Source organism: Miscanthus floridulus, chromosome 8 (assembly GCF_019320115.1).
Source record: "Miscanthus floridulus cultivar M001 chromosome 8, ASM1932011v1, whole genome shotgun sequence".
NCBI classification, from domain to species: Eukaryota; Viridiplantae; Streptophyta; class Magnoliopsida; order Poales; family Poaceae; genus Miscanthus; species Miscanthus floridulus.
The window spans coordinates 25,800,639-25,810,860 of NC_089587.1; the positions used below are offsets into that span (position 1 = coordinate 25,800,639).

General features: G+C 43.0%; 1 long non-coding RNA gene across 13 annotated transcripts; it reads right to left on the reverse strand.

The window, feature by feature from the left end:
* Nucleotides 1-4,392: 4,392 nt before the first annotated feature.
* LOC136476024 (uncharacterized) lies at nt 4,393-9,455 on the reverse strand. 13 transcript variants are annotated; one of them, XR_010763362.1, is made up of 7 exons: nt 8,730-9,455; nt 8,085-8,144; nt 7,940-7,985; nt 6,166-7,832; nt 5,869-5,944; nt 5,699-5,775; nt 4,393-4,821 (listed from the first exon to the last, which is right to left on the reverse strand). It is a non-coding gene; the product is annotated as an uncharacterized lncRNA (long non-coding RNA). The 13 variants fall into 13 exon arrangements; XR_010763361.1 differs by having other exon boundaries at nt 6,166-7,838; XR_010763356.1 differs by adding an exon at nt 8,213-8,256 and having other exon boundaries at nt 6,166-7,985.
* Nucleotides 9,456-10,222: the final 767 nt, after the last annotated feature.

Here is a 10,222-nt window from a genome sequence, read left to right on the forward strand (position 1 = left end):
AACGAAGATCTGGACTGACGGATATATAGCCAGGACGGGAAGGGAGAGAGGTAGCGGAGAATCCCAGGAGACGGAGAAGCGGAAGGGACGGTAACTGACGCAATCAGTTCGCCTCTACAATCAAAGGGAGAAACTCCCGTAATTATGTGGTTTAGGTGGCAAAAGACTGGCCACGCCCGCTGAGAAACTCCCGTAATTATGTGGTTTAGGTGGTAAAAGATTGGCCACGCCCGCTACCTCGGCCCACGGCCCAACCTGGCCGGCGGCGGCGCGCGCGTGTGGCACGTCTTTGTTCTTTTCTCAGCTTCTCAATTATGATGAATAATTTCCAACCATATAAGCTGAGTCAGCGTTCAGTCAAAATCACATATGGTATTAAACCATATAACGCTTAATGTTATGTACCATAAAATTTTATTTAATTTATTAAATATTATACGGGTCAAGGCCATAATATATCAACAAACGGCCCATCGTGTCGTGTGTGCTGCTGCGTGTGCGTACGTCACTCGCTGCTCAGCTTCTTGCTCCCCACGAAAAATGTAAACACCAAAAACACTTGGAATGTAGCCATGAGCAAGAAAATCGCGACAAACACCGAGACGAAAAATTGGCTGGAGGAGGAAGCCTGCAGCTCGGACCTCGGAGACGACAAGATTGCGGAGGACCTGTGCCACACCGCGACGAGATTGTTCCTCCGGTCTCCGCCTCTTTGCCTCTCCCATCTCGCGTTCCTCCCAGTTGCACTCTCCCATGCTCTCAATTGCGTTCCCATGTCGCAATATCTTGCCTCTGCGGCTCTGCCTCCTTTGCCTCATGCTCGTCGCTCGACATCAACGCCACCGTACCTGGACCCGCCTTTTCTCTATCCGCCTGAGTCGAAGATCCACTGCCAAGGACCGGAGCACCTCGCTGACCAGGCATCAGCTCCCGCTGATTCTTTATTTGGGCCGTTTCTTTTTTCTTTTTCTCTCGGCCCAAACTAACCAGGTGGTAGCTGGCCCGCGTCCCTCATAGTGCACCACTGCTTCTCTGTCTTCCGGCCCATGCAACTCCGCTCGGCCCACGCGCCCGACACCATGCGAACGAGCGACAAGCCGTTCTCCCTTTCTTTCTTTCTTGTATTTTTCTTTTCTTTGTTTTCTATTCTTCTTTTTCTTTTATTTTCTTTTCTAATTATGTTTTTTCTTTGTTTAATATTATTTATGCCTTACTTTTTAATTGTTTGGTTATCCAGCTAATTATGCTCTTTTTCGTTTCATGGTCCAGATTGGAGCGACCGGCAGCAGGCTTCAATTTTTTATGATTCTTTTTTCTTTTCTTTTTTTTCTTTTTGGTGTTGTTTATTCTTATTTAATTTTATTTATCTTTTTTATTTTCATTTCATTTCCTTTCTTTTTTCTTTATAGTTATTTTTCTTTTGTTTAACGTTTTCGGTTTTTTTTTGTGCTCAGTTGTTCTAAGAAATCATTACATCCGACCGGTCGGACGGGAGTCTCCCATGGACCAGCGGACGTAGGGGTGAAAGTGGTATGGATAATCCTCCGCTTCGAATCTGAATATTAAGGATATGGAGAAGTGTTTTTAATATCTGCGCGGATGCGGATAATCCGAATCCGATTATATGCGGATGCGGTGTAGGATATGGGATTGACGAAATTCGGCGGATATGGATTATCCGATAATTAAATGTGGATTATCTGACACTTATAATAGGATAATCCGAATATTTTAAGGAGTCCAAGCGGCAAGAATATAAATCAGCCCAAACTAAGAACTTGTATTAATTTTGTGAGCTCTTAAATTGAAGTGGTGGATTGATGGTGATTATTTCGAGTTGTATTGCCGCTTTATAACTTTGGTTAATGAATTGCTTCTTATCATAAAAAACAACATGTAAGCACATAGTATCTAACTTAAAAAAAAGTCCGCTTCCGCTCCGACACCGGTCCGAATCCGTACAATTTCCAACATCTAAAAAATCCGTATTCGCATCTGAATCTGTATAATATCCAATCTGCTCCAAATCCGAGAAGAAAAAATGGATTAGAATATGAAAAAGCCATTATTCTGTCCAATCCAATCCGTTTTCATCCCTACGGACGGCTACTGCAGATGTTTGTCTTGGGCCTCGTTCTTGACACCAGCCTAGTTAACGCCCTCAAGGAAGGCTCGCTCGAACGTGGGGGTTGCTTAGCGGCCGGGCTTGTCCGTGATCATGTACATGTACGACGCGCTTCTCTTTTTTTTCTTCCTTCCTTCTATTTTCTTTTATTTTACGTGGTATCTTATTATATTTTCATAATTTTATATTTTTATTTCATGAGATATATATGTTGTTCACGTATTAATATGTGATGTTCTTTGTACTTTTGTTTATTCACACTATATGTTTTTGCTTTTCTTCTCTTCTTTCTCTATTCTTTTCTGTTTTTCATTGATTCTTCTTATTCTCATTTCTTTTATTTTTATTTTTTATTTTACTCAAGTTAATTGATTTTATTTTATTTTTTCTTTTCATCCTTTGCTTCTATATTTTTTCGATTTCGCGCTCGGGAAGTGGGCCGATTAGACTGAGTTAAGTGTAGATTATTTATTTTCATCCTATTGATTTACGTGCCGGAAGTTTTCTGCAAACTAAAGAAAAGTTGTAACCGTTAAACCGAGAATCCAAATTAAATTCTGATTGCACCATTATGATTCTTATAATAAATGCTTCAAAACAAGACCCCACATGAATATATTTAGATAAAGCTTCATTAACGAACATTTATATTTCATAAAGATAGAACATTTTCTTTTATTATTGAATATTTTTTATATTTGTTGACTATGTGAAGACATCAATTACTTTATAAAAAATCTGCATTTTTTCATGTATTGTTGGCTCGGCAGGATCATATTTCAGTGGACTGAAACCAGCTGAGTCGTCTGAACTGATTAGCTGCCAGCTTGGAAGACGTTGGATCTTAATGGAGGTGGGAGATTGAAGGAAAGTTACACCGTGACTTTACGAAGCAAAGTCACTGAATCCTGATCCCAACCATTGTGAGCATTAAATAGTATGGGAATTACTAAACCATGGAACTTATAACAAGTAAACAAGGCACAGAGGCATGTCGCAGCTTATAGGTTGGAGGAGCCAACAGTACATGTAATAGCAAAACGATTAATGCTTTTTCTACTCCATTAGAAAAGCATTAACAAATACCTCATTAAAGATATGAATTATAAACTTTGATGTGTAAATATTTTTTTCTTTAAACTTAGTTAAAATAAGACTATAGTTTAACCTAGAATAAACTCGGACCCATTATATTTCAGGCAAGGAGCAGATACTACTCCCTCCACCCCAAAATCAGTGGTGTTTTATATTTGTCCTAAGTCAAACCATTTCAAGTTTGAGCAAATTTATAAAAAAAACTACAATATTTATATGATACCAAATACAGAGTAAGTATTATTAGATCGTTATTTATTCGGTGTCATGAATATTTATGTTCTTTTTCTATAAATATTAACGTGCCTGCCTCGCGCGCGTTTTTGAAGTTCCAGTAGTCCCCCCGTTTTATTTTATAGGCCAGGCTATATACCTCTGGCGGCAAAGAAAGTCGCCATGAAGTTACAGCCGCCGCAACGTATCTTCAGGATTTCCCCACTGGCACACGAAATGAGGAAAGTTCCTGGAAGTACTAGTCGAGTATGTCGTCCGATATACGTAGTACTCCATTTGCGCGTGTTTCCAAATGAAACAGTACTCTTAGTAGTGAGTAGCATGTACTACTACTACTACGAAATTCTCCGTTTGCGCGTGTTTCCAAATGAGACCGCTCGCTTGCCGTCCATGACAGATTATTTTGTACAGTATATGAAAAAGTTAAAATTTACAAACTTTGATCAACAATTAGTCAAACTATATATAGATTTATGACATAAAACTTGCCTCAGTAGATTTGTACCTTTGAGACATGGTATTTATTTTTTTAAGCAAATGAAAGAAATTCATGGTCAAAACCTACTTTAACTTCTTTTTTTCTGGTCAAAATACACTTATATCATTTTAAGACACTAGGTTCGTATCCGTGCGTTGCTACGGGACAACTAAACTTTTATACTAAAAACACACGGATCGCACGATAAGATAACAATACGGTGAAATTAAATACAGATGTTAAAGTGACATTTAATCCAAAAAGCAAATTAAGTTCATGAAATTAACACAGTTACGGAGAACGTGACGTCGCATGCTCAGAAACTCAACTGTATAGACCTTTCTGTGATGCGGCTTATCAGCCATGGCACTGTGTTTTTCTCTCACAATAAAACAACATCAGCCCGGCTTATCAGCCGCAGAAACCATCAGCCGAACAGCCCAAATGTTTTATATCGGCAGGAAGAAATCTTCGATATCCATTTCTTTCATACGCCAATAAATTCACAAATAAGTTCCGCCACATCTCCATACCATCCTGTACACATGTTCGAGTATACATGTAAATATTAGTGTATGTCACATGGCTAATACTGCGTGTCTTGAAAAATCTCACAAAACCAAGCAGCAGACGTTGCGAGCAACAGTACACTTGCTGATGGAGGGGAGTCGATGCACGTGTTGATACTGGTGGCGAGGGAGGACGAAGGTTTATTATGTAGCGAAGAATCCAATGGATTTCGTAGGTGGCACCATTATATGTAGTCGAGGAGCCCTTTGTAGCTGGGCAAGGCCGCGGGGTAGGGGTCGCGTGTGATCACGGGTGGGGGTGGTCTTGGCGCGGGCGGGCGAAGACGTGAGTCTCGGGCGAGCGATGGTGCAATTATAATCTGATAAAAAATGGAAACGTTAGCATATAATTGAGCACGATTGGTTTTGATTTCTATCTATGTATCTCTTAATTAAGATTATGATTTGTGAACACATGTTTTTTTAAAACAAAGCGCTATCGTGCGCCCTCATATATGTTTTGTATTTCACCATTTATTTTTATACAGGAAACGTATACGTAATGTATTTCAACATTTATTTTTATTGTAGTATACTCGTGCTAACGCTACGGTGACTTTACAGTTGTGCTAACGCGGTGGGGATGATACAGTAGAAGGGACAAGCATAAGAAACTAAAGATAAGATAACTGCTTTTTCAAAATAGACATGACTGGGTGCAATTTTTTTTTAGATAAAAGGCTCCCCCGCTTTATTGCCATAAATACCTCCAACTTCTCATAATCCTGGCGACCTAAAGTATCACCTTTTTGCTATTGTTTCAACATGATTGTACAAACTACGCACAAGGCATTTCTCATGCAATAGTCCTCTCCTTCATGATCTGCAATGTAAATTCGTGAACTACACATAACTACTTCCACATTGGAATATTTTTCCTTGCTATGCCAAAATGAATATTGTTTTCAGCCTGAAATTCAGAGGCTCTCCTAAAGTAATAAAAAGGAATTGGTTCAGAATGTACAAATGGATCAGGATCAATATACCTTCTTGTTTGTCATTTTTTAGTAAATCAATATAAAGGACACGGTGATACCTACTGAACAGAATCAGACATGAATTAATTATTATATTATATTTAAACTATATGCTATAACATTTAAAATATTTATCTCCCTGGCACTCATTGAACATTAAAAAGAATATTTTTAAAGAAACTACGCTACATCCTATAGTATTAAAAATAGAAGTGCCTACCCTCATTCTTATACGATACTGAATCATTTTTGTCAGCCGCTGTTTGATCTTGTGCACAATAACTTAGGCCAAAATTCCTTCATGACAAAAAAGCCAAGAAATTAGCATAGGGCAAAATGTTTATAGAAGGTTCTAAATTTTCAGAATGTGGTGAGAAATAGAGAGCATACTTTCTTGCTTTCCGCTTCATTTCAGTTAGTGGCACTCAAAATAAACAACCATGCCAAACATCTCAGGTAGATAATACTGCAGATAAGCACAGACACAACTGAGTTCAAATGGAAGTAAAAATTTCTGAGTGTCAGTTCAAACAATAAAGCAGTGCACCAATTAGCAGATCGCAGATGGAATCACTCTTGCCATCCACAAATATATTAATTGGTTAATCAAGGATTATATATGTCAGTGTAGTATTTATATCACTTAGTTAACAAATTTGACATCAACAATAGAGGAGTAGCCCTTGCCTGATGTGGCTGATTTGCATCTGCCTGTTGGAGGTTATGACATCTTCCCTTGGTGACTTTGCACTGGTGGTTCCGTGCAGTAGTGCAGCCATCGCCGCACACAGTCAGTACACTACCGGAGAATTGAATCTGTCGATTGCAACCTCAGGTAAAGGGGTGAAGCAGGTGGTTGCTGCTGCCTACAGTCATTGCGCCCGTGCACACAGCCACAGTAAAAAATTCAGAGTTGAACAATTTCAGAGGTGAACAGTGAGCCAGTTTAGATGTGAATATACTTGGTCAGCCTGATATCAATTCAGTAAACAATCTCTACATCTTGGGGGAGGAGGTCAATTTCAGAGGTGAACACTACTTTCAAAAGACCGCCAAAACCAGCATCACTGCAGGATTATTAGTAGTAAATACCTAACAAAAAGAGGACCTAAGAGCGATCAGCAACGCGATCTAACATCTTTGTGATATTATTACTGACAAAAAAAACAAAGGCATCGCCAGCTCACCAGTTTGCTTCACACCGACACCACCCAAACTCTGCAAACACCACAAGCCCCAGAAAACGGTGCGCAAAGCCGGGCACACCACACGTAGGCAGGCCCCGGCTCGCACACACGCACAGAGAGATCGATCAACCATGCCACCAAGAGAAAATTAAGGCAACCCACCAAGCTAAGGGTACACTAACTTGAGTTTATTTGGTATGCCCAAGGCAAGAAGCAAATAGCTAAGGTGCTCTTAGCCAAGGAAAGGTAAAACAAAGAGTAAAAATAAAAAAACAACACTATCCAGGAAGTAAGGTAGAACATACAGGCAAAGATCAAGATCCTCAATATTGATCAAAGCACCATTCAAAGCCATCAATGACTTGCCAAGAGGAACCATCCGCTGATTTGCAAAAAAAAAAAAATACAGCACAATGATGTTCCAACGATCAATGGCTTCTGCTCTGTACCTAATAAACCCCACCTGGCCATCTGCTCCTTAGCTCCCGATCATCTAGCCTCCCAAGACAGCAGCGCCCTCCCTCAACTCATACCGGAGATGCATTAGCAGTGCAGCCGTGACAACACGTGAAGGCTCGTGGCGAGGTTGACCTCTGTTTCTCATTGAAGATTTGTCAATCATCCTCTGAATCGTTAATAAGGGATGGTCTTACTATATAGAGGCTGCTTTTCTCTATCTATTTTTTTATATCAAATGCATTACTTCATCGTTAAAGACATCATTCATCTTTCTGTCTCCCATCCCATTAGTGCTGTAGATATAACAACAGCTTATAGCTTCAGTAAGACTGAAAATAGCAGGTCAAATTGCCAAGTCCTTAGTTCATGTACTTTGTTGTTTGCTCCCTCCTACACATGCACACCGTACATAGCCTAAGGAACAGAACAAATCTGCTACTCTGTTTCTTGTTTAAAAATGCCCATACAAATTTTTTTTCTCGAGCACGTAAAATGCTCATACAGTTCTCACCTCATATGATAAAAACAGAAAAGTGGCTTGATCACAGTTAAAACTACACTTGTATATCCTGCTTCAAGCACAATAATTTTATGTGTTAGTATTGGGGCTCATGTAATAAAAGCTAAGTTACCCACGTCGTCATTCCTTTTTACGGGCACCTCTTGCTCGTTGCCCCTCGTCTCAGCTTTGGCCGCCTTCTCATGCTCCTTATCCTCAGTAGTATATATAGTGCAAAATAAGAGAGGAAAATCTTCTCAAAATCAAGAAACTGGAAAGTTCAGAGTGATGTTTCATTGAAATGAAGGTTTCTCACCTCGAAGCAGACAGGGCAGTTGGGATGACATTGTTGTAGCAACACCCTGTTGGATGGCAACAAGGGCACCAGGGGTGCAAATAAAATCTTTGTTGCACAACATGCAATGGAATATTAGCAGAAAGAAGTTTATGCAGAAACTTACCACATTTATCACAGTGAAACAAGTTTATCACAGTGAAAAAAGTTATCTGCACCACCAGTTCTGAACAATTAGCAAAAGTTAGACTTTTGAGCGGTAAGTGGAAGACAGCCTGTCAGTATGGTAGTTACCTGCATATGGCACATCCATCACAATGGTATTGGTCATTTGAGACCTCGAACAGAACAGTGTTAGATTAGGAATCACAGTGTTAGACTACCTGTTAAAATTAGGCATACACGCATACTGCCCCCAAAAAAAATATATACTCCAATATTTCTTTAACATATCAACATAGCAACTCATCCATATTTTCTAGAGAATTCTTCGTTATCTAGAAAAGGTAGGAATATTTAGGTAGCCATTATATGCCAATACGAAGAAGAATCAGGCATATATACTGTACTCTCAAAAGAAAAGAATAAAATGTGATTGCTTTAGCCGATTGACATCTCAAATTCACTGCTAGTCTGCAACTATGTCCAGGTGCACCTGTTGGGGCACATCACTTGATCTAGATAGCAAACACGACACTAATCATATCCAATTCCAGGTCCAGGTCATCAATTATGCAGCAGTCAGATCTTGTTCAATTAGATGTAAAATGGAGAACGATAGGGGGAGATGAACCGAACAAAGACTACGCACCTTGGCATCGTTGTGGCATTGGCGGCAGCAGGGCGCCATGACGCTGCATCCTTCTGTAATGCGCACACCTTTTGTCAAGGCAGACACAAGAGACGTCCGACGTTGGCCACGGCGCACGACGGCGAGGACAGCGGGCCGCTCGACGGCGAGGACCACCCGTGTTTCCGACGTCGTGGAGGGGGTGGCGTGTCCGGTGGCGTCGAGACGGCGGCGCGGCGGCGTCGAGGCGTCTGCCGGCAGCAGGTTCTGCTTCGCAGCGGGGAGGGAAAGGAGTCGTCGGCGTCGGCAGATCGGGGCGGGGTGCGGACGCGGATTGGGGCAGAGCGAGAACGACGGCGTGGGTCCTTCTCCTTCTCGGCGAGACGGCGGAACGGTCTTCTCGGCGATCCGTCGGCCGCGAATCGGGGATTGACGAGCGCGGGCGAGGACGACAGCGCTGGCGCGAACGGCGAGCTCGATGGCGCGAGTGCGACGAGCGGCTTCGCCGCAGGGAGAGAGGCGTGGGCGAGCGTCTGCGTCTGCGTCAGCGAGTGGAAGGCAGCGTGGGAAAGGAGGCGGCGGCGTGGGCATGCGTGTGACGGAGCGTGATTGAAGCGGGATCGTGGGAGGGGATGGAGCGTGATTGGGAGATGGATCACAGGATCCGTGGACAGGCGCGGGCGCAGAGGGCGGCAGCGGCGCGCGCAGCTGAATTTTGTCGCAAAGGAAGGGGGAAGGAGCGAGGGAGGGGTGCGGGATTGACTTTCCTTCATTTTTAATACGTCGGGGTGAAGCGAATGTCGCACTACCTATCGTCTGCCGGCTAGATGTTGACCGTAGGAATTTTTTAGCTGTAAGATAAGAGAAGAGATAGGGAGTAATTGATCTGCCGCCCATCAAATCAAAGAGCCAAATAAGGAGAGAGATATTGGAGATGCCAGCTCTTTGCAAATTGACAAACCTCAACGTATAATACTAAGGGGCCGTTTGGTATGGCTCCCAGGGCAGCTCCTGGAGCTGTTTTGCTGCTCTGGCAACCAAACGCATAGAAAGGGAACGGCTCCGACGAAGAATCCCTGGTTTTTGCGCTCTCACACGCCAGTGCCGTCGGTTGAAGCCAGAAAATCGAGCTCCCACCGGCTCTCTCTGACAAAGCACGGGCCTAGACTCTTTTGCCCCGGCGCGGGTGGTCGAGGCCGCGCGGACGCGAGGGAGAGACGAAGCGCGGACGCGACGGCGAGGTGGAGTGGAGCGCGAGCACGAGCGCGACAGGCGAGGCGGAGTGCCTGTGCTCTGGCGAGGCCACGCGCGTGGGCGCCGGCGAGGAGCGCGGACCGCGGGAGCTGCGAGCACGAGCGCAACGGGCGAGGCAGAGTGCATGCATGCGCGTCGGCGAGGAGCTCGAGCGCGTGCACACCGACGGAGCTAGCGGCGATGGGAAACCAGAGGATAAAGAAAGAAACGATGCGTTTCTGTGGTTGGGAGGAGAGAGAAACAAGAGATAAGGAAGGAGA